Consider the following 11,258-nt stretch of genomic DNA (forward strand, 5'->3'; position numbering starts at 1 on the left):
AAAGAGACTTGCCGATAACGAGATTGAACTAGGTATGGTGATACCGACGATCGAATCTCGGGAAAGTAAACATATCGATGACAAAGGGAACAACGTATGTTGTTATGCGGTTTGACCGATAAAGATCTTCGTAGAATATGTAGGAACCAATATAAGCATCCAGGTTCCGCTATTGGTTATTGACCGGAGATGTGTCTCGGTCATGTCTACATAGTTCTCGAACCCGTAGGGTCCGCACGCTTAACGTTCGATGACGATTCGTATTATGAGTTTATGTGAATTGATGTATCGAAGGTTGTTCGGAGTCCCAGATGAGATCACGGACATGACGAGGAGTCTTGAAGTATTGATATATTGGACCATGTTATTCAGACACCGGAAGTGTTCCAGGTGGTTCCGGGTAAAACCGGAGTGCTGGAGGGGTTACCGGAACCCCCCGGGGGAATTAATGGGCCACCATGGGCCTTAGTGGAGAGAGAGGAGGGCAGCCAGGGCAGGTCGCCCCCCCTTGGAGTCCGAATAGCACAAGGGAAGGGGGCGGCGCCCCCTTCCCTTCTCCTTCTCTCCCTCTCCTTCCTTCCCCCTCTCTCCCTCTTGGTGGATTCCTACTAGGACTTGGAGTCCTCGTAGGATTCCCCTCTTGGGGCGCACCCTAGGGGCCGGCCGGCCCTCCCCTTCTCCCTCCTTTATATACGGGGGAGGGGGGCACCCAATAGACACACAAGTTGATCTTTAGCCATGTGCGGTGCCCCCCTCCACAGTTTTCCACCTCGGTCATATCATCGTAGTGCTTAGGCGAAGCCCTGCGTTGGTAACTTCATCATCACCGTCACCATGCCGTCGTGTTGAAGGAACTCTCCCTCGGCCTCAGCTGGATCTAGAGTTCGAGGGACGTCACCGAGCTGAACGTGTGCAGATCGCGGAGGTGTCGTGCGTTCGGTACTTGATCGGTTGGATCGCAAAGACGTTCGACTACATCAACCGCGTTACTTAATGCTTCCGCTTTTGGTCTACGATGGTACATGGACACACTCTCCCCGCTCGTTGCTATGCTTCTCCTAGATAGATCTTGCGTGATCGTAGGATTTTTTTTGAAATACTACGTTCCCCAACACCTAGGGCGCGCCCCCGAGCTTGTGGGCCCCCTGGCCAGCCCCCGGTGTCCATCTTCTGCTATATGGAGGGTTTTGACCTAGAAAAAATCATAAGGAAGCTTTCATGATGAAGCGCCACCGTCTCGAGGCAGAACCTGGGCACGAGCAATCTAGGGCTACGACGGAGCAATTCTGCCGGGAAAACTTCCCTCCGGGAGGGAGAAATCGAAGCCATCGTCATCACCAACGATCCTATCATCATGGGACGGTCAATCTTCATCAACATTTTCACCAGCACCATCTCCTCTCAAACCCTAGTTCATCTCTTGTATTCAATCTTTGCCTCAAACTCTCAGATTGGTACCTCTGGGTTGCTAGTAGTGTTGATTACTCCTTGTAGTTGATGCTAGTTAGTTTATTTGGTGGAAGATCATATGTTCAGATCCTGAATGATATTCAATACCCCTCTGATCATGAACATGAACATGCTTTATGAGTAGTTACATTTGTTCCTGAGGACATGGGAGAAGTCTTGTTATAAATAATCATGTGAATTTGGTATTCGTTCGATATTTTGATGAGATGTATGTTTTCTTTCCTCTAGTGGTGTTATGTGAACGTCAACTACATGACATTTCACCATGATTTGGGCCTAGGGGAACGCATTGGGAAGTATCCATAGATGATGGGTTGCTGGAGTGACAGAAGCTTAAACCCTAGTTTATGCGTTGCTTCGTAAGGGGCTAATTTGGATCCACATGTTTCATGCTATGGTTAGATTTATCTTAATTCTTCTTTCGTAGTTGCGGATGCTTGCGAGAGGGGTTAATCATAAGTGGGAGGCTTTTCCAAGTAAGGACAGCGCCCAAGCACCGGTCCACCCACATATCAAATTATCAAAGTAACGAACGTGAATCATATGAGCATGATGAAAACTAGCTTGAGAATAATTCCCATGTGTCCTCAGGAGCGCTTTGCTTTATATAAGAGTTCGTCCAGGCTTATCCTTTGCTACAAAAGGATTGGGCCACCTTGCTGCACTTTTGTTATACTTGTCACTTGTTACCCATTACGAAGTATCTTACTACCAAACTATCTGTTATCGATAATTTCAGTGCCTGCAGAAAATACCCTGCTGAAAACCGCTTGCCATTTCCTTCTGCTCCTCGTTGGGTTCGAAACTCTTACTTATCGAAAGGACTACGATTGATCCCCTATACTTGTGTGTCATCACGTACCAACAAGTCAATCAAACCGAATCACTTTACCTCAACAGTCGGCGGGAGTTCTTTGGAGTAGGCCAGTACCAGCCTGGCTCCCCGCGGGTTGCCTTGGGCACAGGTGATGGCCTTGATCTTGGCCCCCACATCCTTCTTGGTGAGCTCCTCCGGGTGTACTTGAGTGGGGTCATTCGGCCCCTTGTAAAACCACATGGGGTGGGCCCTGGCCTACAGCGGTTGGATCCGCCAGGTGAGAAATGTCTCCAGCAGATCCATGTTGTTCACGTTGGCATTCACAACTTCGACCAGGGCGGTGGCCAATATGCCGACCTCTGTCTTCTCCTCCTTCGCCACCGAGTGGGACTCGGGGGCCCTCACCCTCTCCGCGAGTATGGAGGGAGGCCCGACTGCCCTTTGGCGCTGGGAACGTCCGTGCAGTAAAACCAAGTCCCCTGCCACCCTTTGACGGAATCTGGGAAGCTCATCTTTGGGAAAGCACTCCCTCCGCGAACTTGGATGCCCAAACCCCCGCATAGCTGGATGACATTGGTCTTCTCACCAGTCAACGAATCCTTCTTTACGGCCATTGACCGACAAGGGAAGAATGCTTGAAGAGCCCCTAGTGGGGTGGGCAACCGAGGAAATTCTCGCAGAGGGAGATGAAGGCTGAAAGATAGGTGAAACATTTGGGGGGAGGTGATGGAGCTGCGGACCGAACTAGGCGAGAAATGCCCTAAAGAAGGGGTGGGGCAGCATCAAAAAACCCCTCTCGATGTGAGAGACCAGTAGCACGCACTCGTCCCCCTGCGACACTGGCTCGACCTCGCCCGCCGTAGGACAACGCCATCCGTCCTGTGGAATGAGCCCCTCTGCGGCGAGCTCCTCCAATCGCCTGGCCGAGACGTGCGAGGGAATCCAATACTCGGACACGCCGTCAGCCGCCGTGCCAGAGCCCGAGGAAGATGCTCTCCTAGACTTCTTCACCTTCTCCGCCTTGGTTGTCGAGTCTTTTGGAGGAGAGGAGAAGCGGAGAGGAAGGAGGAGAGGAAAAGGGATCTGGTGGATCGACCGCTATCCCCCGAATCCTTTTATACCTCTGACAGGATCCCACATCGGATCCTCGGTGGAGAGGAGAAGCGGAGAGGATGGAGGAGAGGAAGGGGGATCTGGTGGACTGACCGCTACCCCCGAATCCTTTTATACCTTTGACAGGATCCCACACCGGATCTTACTCCGTTGATCTCCGGATTGACACCGCACATAGCTTAGCGGTATGCAGGGAAACCGCGGCACATGGAGGATTTGGCGTGCGAAAGTCGAGGAGCCACACCCCCACTTTCCGCACTAACACGCGACGTTACCGCTTCCGCGTGCGCACGCTGAAATTTGAATCCCGCAATTTCCGGGGCAAATCAATCCGATTGATTACCTACGATTCCTTTCCCAAAGGACGCATGTTAGTCCGACTGACCACCCTCCACGGGGATTCGTGCACTCGACCACATTAAACACCTGACTGAAGTCTTCTTTAGGATTGCTATGTGACGAGCTTGATGCCCCTCCGCGGGTTGACTTGGCCCTACCAGTAGGCTCCAAGGCGCATGACTCGTAAACCTGGACTCGTAGAAGGCCCGCGCTGGCATTCCCCTGGGATAAGGAGTGGCATCTCTCTGGAGAATCAGACCACGCGCCGGCGTCGCCACTCGAGTTGTAATGGCATGCCCTCACTCGGGCCCCAAGTCTATTTCCTCCGAGAGATAAACGAATGCCACCGGGTTTTTCTCGGTGATCAACAACACCCGGTCATCTGGGTAAACATGTAGTCCGGAATCCGTTGGGTTTTCGTCCAAGGAACAACGAACCACGACTCGAAAATATATTCCGAGTGCTCCCGCAGCACTTGGACTTAACCGAAGGATCGACTCGTTTGTCATACGAAACCTCAACCGATTCGGGGGCTAATGATGAGGTCACCTACTATAGGTAGGGTCAATGATCCATTATTTGGGACCCGCATGGGGCCCATCACCACCATGGGTAGGTCCCTGGACCATGCCAGCATTCGGATGCAAACATCAGGAAGTCCACTCGGACGACTCGACGGCATTCGGACAACCACCCGCCACTCGGCTGACGAACCACCACTTGGACCAAGGAGACAAGCGGGCGGCATGGGAGCTGCAACGGTCGAGGAATCGTAAGTCATCTAATAAACAAAGTCAAGGCTCCCGTTACCTGTAACTGGCATAGTAGAGGCTCATCACACCTGTAACTGATGCATTCAGTGTCATTTAATGCCCCAACAACGTGGGAGACATGGGGCTGCGGCGCACTCTATATAAGCCGCACCCCCCTCCATAGTCGGGCACGAGCAATCTTTGTAACCATACTCATACAATCAAAGCAAGCCTCCGGGCACGAGACGTAGGGCTGTTACCTCCGCCGAGAGGGGCCCGAACTCGTTAAACACCGAGTGTTACACCTGCACCGTAGCTAGGTTCTGCCCCCATATTCGTGCCCCTAGTACTCATTGTCAGGATCGTAACCCCGACAGCCGCCGCCATGGCTAACAAGATGCTCAGTGATCCCTACTACCGCCGCGATGCAGGGCGAGGGAGACGACAAATGGTGAGGATATGGAGGCATGTGAGCGAGGTGATGGTAGCGGCACCGTGCGAGCTGGGTGATGGCAGCGGTGGCGGCGTAGCCTATCCCTCACTTGGGGACGGTTGATATTTTTTTGACCTATCCCTCACTTGGGGACGATTGATTTTTTTTTGACCTAGCCCTCACTTGGGGACGATTGTTGGCAGATTGAAAAACTAACGCACACGAGGGGCGTTTCCTTTTCTCGTGCAGGGGAGCCGAGAGGGAGGTGGGACCGCGAGAGGAAATGATGGGCAGAGTGATTACTTTGATCAATGGTGAGGGTATGAATGAACGAACGACCTACGTGTTGCTCGTAGAAAGATATTCCATTACAAATTAAGTAGGTACATAAATGATTTGATAATGAGATTTCTTTGTTATGATTTACACATTAATTTTCTTAAAATCAGTTATTGTTTCCCAATTAATGTGATTGAGCGATTTTCCTTAAAATTGATTATTTGTATCCTAATTAATTTGATTGAGCGATTTAATGTAAGATTAATTAGTTTAGATTTGATCTTTAGAGATTGATTGTGATTGATTCTTTCACATCAAGACATTACTAAATAACTTGCTTCAGCATGAAAAGTCCTGATCCGTTCAGATTTTTTTCCTTGTGTGAGAGGTGAGGCGAAAATAAACTAGTGGGGTGGTGGGATGGGAGACGAAAAAACTAGACGAAAAAACCAGATGAAAGTGGGAGACGAAAAAAACCCGTGCAATCCTACCAATTGAGACATTATGAGTAGAGATAAGAGGCTTTCTCCGCTTTTTTCTGCATGTTTTTTTACAGTTTCATCTTGTGCATGTTGTTACAAATATAACTCTTTTGAAAACAATTGGCAACCTTTATTTAAAAATAACCATCTCTGTTACAACATAGGAGATTAAGAAATAGGGGGGGGGGCTCCTGGCACTGTCCAGTACGCTTCCCTCTGTAACTTGCTTGAGCGAGCCCAGGCACAACGACACTGCTTTTCCGAGCACAATGCTGAATCGTCGCCCTGCCGAAGGATCTCAACAACTTTTGTCACCCATCTATAACCACCGCTGTAGAAACTCTATACTCTGACAGCTCCAGTATGATTTGAACAATTTCTGACGAATCACATTCAACATCAACTGAGAAGATCCTCAACTCATCTGCCAGACGTAACCCCTCGAGTAATGCTTGTGCTTCCATCGTGGTGACGTCCATGGCATACTGCTTGAAAGTGCAAGAAGCGATGATGAAACTCAATTTCACTTCCGTGGCACATGTTTGTCGAAACTTCTAATTCTTTCTAAAATTAGATATTTTATCTAGTATATGCGCATAAGAGGTTTTGTTAGAAATGATGGTTTATCCAAGAGAAATTGGTTGGATATCAAAATATGGTCCCATACTGATAAGGAGATAATTCAACACCTCTTCATCGACTGTATCCTGCACTCTACACGCAACATTCTATTTTCTTATGCTTTCCTTGGCCAGTTCATCATGTTTGTCTTGCCTCTATGTTAGAAACCAATTTATATTGTGCTTAAAATTATTTGATCCACCAGATATGCATAGACTTTATTCTACCTAAATGATACACTCAATACCCAACCAGCTCATTGTTATTTGTTTTCTATCATCTGAGATCACTAGCGGATGTTAAAACTGTAAAATATGTTGGAAGCGTTGAACCCTTTGTCTCGGGCCGCATTGGTAGATATTGGGCACAAGCCTTGGCGTACAAGTTGTGGAGAGATCAATCAGAAAGATCGTTACAGGAGGTAAGGAAGAGATCGCTATGGGAGAGAGAAGAAGGGATAGAGCAGGAGTACAAGTTTAAAACAACAAGTCCTATCTCTATACAACTATTCTAACACTCCCCCTCAATCTGAACCTCAAGGAGCTTTGCCAAGGTTGAGATTTTATGTAAACTTTTCCAATCCTCTCATAGTAAGTGGTTTTGTAAACCCATCTGCAAGCTGATCTCCTGTAGGAATGAACTTGATCTCAAGCAACTTCCGAGCCACTCTTTCTCTGACAAAATGAAAGTCAACCTCAATGTGTTTTGTTCGTGCATGAAAAACCGGATTGGCTGAGAGATAGGTTGCCCCAATATTATCACACCATAGTATCGCAGACTGAGGAGCCTTAATACCAAGCTCATAAAGAAGTGTCTGGATCCACATTACTTCAGCTGTAGCATTAGCCAAGGCTTTATATTCAGCCTTTGTACTTGATCTTGAGATAGTGCCCTGTTTTCTTGCGCTACATGACACAAGGTTTGTTCCCAGGAATACAACAAAACCACCTGTAGATCTTCTATCATCAACACATCCTGCCCAGTCTGCATCTGAATAAGCAGTTACAAGAAGAGAGGAGGACTTGGTAATTTGAAGTCCAAGACCTTCTGAGTACTTAAGATACCTTAGAATTCTCTTAACCGCAATCCAATGAGTAGTTCTACGTGCATGCAAGTATTGACATACCTTGTTTACTGAGTAGGAAATATCAGGGCGAGTAAGGGTTAAATATTGCAAAGCACCTACAACACTCCTATAATTTGTTCCCTCCGCTGGTGCAAGAGCTTCTCCACATTCTACTGTGAGCATTTCTGAGGTAGAAATTGGTGTACTAACCGGCTTGCAATTTTCCAAACGCACTCTTCTGAGAATATCAGTGGTGTACTTTTCCTGTGAGAGAAGTATGCCATCTTTAATTTTCTTTACTTCTATTCCAAGGAAATAATGAAGATCACCCAAGTCTTTGAGAGCAAACTCCAACTTTAAATCTTTAAGCAATCAAGTAGTAGCTTCTGCACTTGAACTAGCAACAATTATATCATCAACATAGACAAGCACAAAAATAGTAACACTGCCTTTTCTAAAAAAGAACAATGAGGTATTTGCCTTGGATGGTATGAACCCAAGGTGTTGCAACTGCATGCTCAATCTGGAATACCAAGCTCTTGGTGCTTGTTTCAAGCCATATAATGCTTTATCCAACTTACAGACATACTGTGGTGTGTTGTGATCCTCATAACCTGGTGGTTGCCTCATGAACACTTCTTCCTCAAGAACACCATGAAGAAACGCGTTCTGAACATCTAGCTGTCTTAAACTCCAACCTCTGGAAATAGCAATAGACAAGACAAGTCGAATAGTGGCAGACTTGACAACATGACTAAAGGTATCTTCATAATCAATTCCAAACCTCTGTTTAAAGCCTTTGGCAACTAATCTAGCCTTATACATGTCTATGCTTCCATCAAACTTTCTTTTTATCTTGTACACGCACTTACAATCAATAATATTGTCTCCATGTTTTGGTGGTACCAAGTGCCAAGTTTTGTTTTTCATAAGTGCATCATATTCATTGTCCATAGCTTCCTTCCAATCCTTATTAGCAGGGGCATCATGCAAATGAATTGGTTCACCAATATTGGTAAGAAAGGCACGTTTGATTTTGTCATACCTAATTGTACCATCATTGTACTATTTTTCCTTCACAATACCTGACCAAGACCTTGTTTGCCGAAGAGAGGACGTAGAAGGCATAGGAGCAGCCACTGGGGATGATGGTACAGAAGATCCTGGTGAAGCCTCGTCTGCCACAGAAAATCCCGCCAGCTCCCGATTTGATGCAGGGAACAGATCAGCCAGTTCCCGATCCGAGGCAGACCCTGGCGACTGGACGGCCACGGGCCCAGGCGCGCACCCGCGCCCGGCCACTGTGGGGCCAGACACGCGCCCGTGGCCGGCCACTGAGGAGGCCCGCGCTGTTGTGGGACCGGGCACGCGCCCGCGGTCGGCCGCTGTTGAGGCCCGCGACGACGTGGCAATAGGGGGCTCGCCCCCTCCCGCACCTGTGATGGCGTGCGAATCGGAGCGCGGAGGCGTGGCGCGAGGCGATACGGCGGGGCCAGTGGGCTGCATCCTGGCGGCGTGGTCGGCCACAGACCCACGTGAGTCCAGGCCCACGGGCGAATCTGCCTGGGATCGTGCGCTGACAGTGGCAGCAGGTTGAGCGCGCGGATCCGCCTGGGATCGTGTGCTGTCAGCCGGATCAGCAACGGGTTCCGTGCCTGTTCTGTTTGCTTCTTCACACATAAAATGATAGTTCAAATTAGCACAAATATCAGCTGAATCAGAATTTCCTTGGGATTTTTGCACATGATCAAGCTTAGTTAATTCGCCCCCGTGATCACAAGGTGCAGTAGGATCTTGTAGGAGTGCTATTTCAGTACGAAGTAAGGCTCCCGCATTAGGATGAAGTTTGGCAAAAGGAAAAAGCGTCTCATCAAAAACAACATCACGTGAAATATAGATGCGTCCAGTGGATATTTCAAGACATTTATACCCTTTATGAAGGTTTCTATAACCAAGGAAGACACACTGAGTGGATCAGAATTCAAGCTTGTGATGATTGTATGGATGCAAATTGGGGTAGCAAGCACACCCAAAGATTTTGAGATAGTTGTAGTCAGATTTTTGATGATACAAATGCTCTAATGGAGTAGAGTTGCCAATGACTTTGCCGGGAAGCCTATTGATGAGATAAGTGGTGGTAATACAAGCTTCATCCCAATATTTGAGAGGCATAGAAGCATGAGCTAAGAGAGAGAGGCCAACTTCAACGATGTGGCGGTGTTTGCGCTCAGCAGAGCCATTCTGCTGATGGGCATGAGGGCATGACACATGATGCTCAATCCCAATGCTACGGAAGAAAGAGTTGAGTTTCTCATACTCCCCTCCCCAGTCACTTTGGACTGACAGAATTTTTTGATCAAATTATCTTTCAACAAGTTTTTGAAACTCTTGGAAGATAGAAAAAACTTCAGATTTATATTTAAGCAAATAAATCCAAGTAAACTTGCTATAATCATCAATGAAACTGACATATAATATTTTTTCCTTCCAAAAGAATCCCGGACATGGTCCCATACATCACTGAAAATAAGCTCTAAAGGAGCATGAGACACACTATGAGACTTAGGATAGGGAAGCTGATGACTCTTGGCACATTGGCAAGCTTCACAAACAGACTCACTAATGGAACTATGTGACAAAGGAAGATTATCTTTATTGACTACTTGTTTCACGATGACCGATGATGGATGTCCTAATTGTTGATGCCATCTTTCCAGGGAGGGTTTGATGGCGGAGTAGACTTGACGACGCCGGCGACTAAGTGCTCCGGATGTGATGGGGTAGAGACCCCCAATGCATCTACCGTGATGGAGAAGTTCCCTCGTTGCCCGATCCTTAATGAAAAAATAACGAGGGTGAGTTTCAAAAAAGACATTATTATCGGTGGCTAAACGAGACATGGATGCAAGGTTTTTGTCAGCTTGTGGAACATGAAGAACATCCTTAAGAACTAGATCACGTTTAAGATTAGGGGAATTAACTGAGGCTTGACCAATGTGGCAAATATCCATATCTCCTCCGCTTGCGGTGTGGATCTGATCAGTGCCGTGGTACCTCTCGCGAAGAGCAAGTTGCTCTAGTTCATTGGTAACATGGTCGGTAGCGCCAGAATCAACATACCAGATGTCGTCGCCTCCCTGTTCACGCATGGCAGCATCAACATGGCGAGCATCAGGTACAAAGTTCTCGTCGAAGCGATGCCAGCAGTCCATAACCTCATGGCCAGATTTCTTGTAGAGCTGGCAGCGTGGGCGAGGACGAGCGGAAGGAGGACGGTGGCCATTGTTGGAGTTGAAGCCGCCACCGTTGTTGAAGCCGCCGCCGTTGTTGTTGTTGGAGCTATAGCCGCCCCCGTTGTTGTAGCCGTAGGTGCCACCAGAGTGCGCGCCGTCGCCCTGAGGGACACCACGCCCGCGGCCACCACCACGACTCTGCCCCTGGTGACCGCACCCACGGCCGCGGCCACGGGACGCGGAGTTGGTGGACGACTGCCGAAGATCGCCACCATGAAGGAGGGTGAGGCGGGCATCGAAACTCAGCAGCTGATTGTACAACTCCTGGATGGTGATGGGTTCCACACGAGCGGCGAGTGCAGAAATCACCGGATTTTACTCCATGTCCAGACCAGCGAGGATCTTGGAGACGATTTCCGGATCGAAGAGAGCCGCGGCAGTGCACGCGACTTCATCAGTAAGGCTCTTGACCCTGCCAAGATAGTCAGCCATGGTCATGTTACCTTTTTTGAGATTGGTGAGCTCGATGCGGGTGTTGATGGCTTGGGCTTGACTCTGGGCAGCGAACATGGCATGGATGGTGCTCCAAACTTCAGCCGGCGTCTGTAGCATCGCGACCTGAGCAAGGATATTGCGGGAAAGAGATCCCATCA

General features: G+C 48.4%; 1 non-coding gene across 1 annotated transcript; it reads right to left on the bottom strand.

Moving 5' to 3' along the window:
- Positions 1 to 10,898: 10,898 nt before the first annotated feature.
- On the bottom strand, positions 10,899 to 11,034 carry LOC120972999 (small nucleolar RNA Z247). The gene has a single exon (XR_005767128.1). It is a non-coding gene; the product is annotated as a small nucleolar RNA Z247 (small nucleolar RNA).
- Between the last annotated feature and the right edge of the window lie 224 nt (positions 11,035 to 11,258).

This window comes from Aegilops tauschii, chromosome 1 (genome assembly GCF_002575655.3).
Source record: "Aegilops tauschii subsp. strangulata cultivar AL8/78 chromosome 1, Aet v6.0, whole genome shotgun sequence".
Taxonomy (NCBI): domain Eukaryota; kingdom Viridiplantae; phylum Streptophyta; class Magnoliopsida; order Poales; family Poaceae; genus Aegilops; species Aegilops tauschii.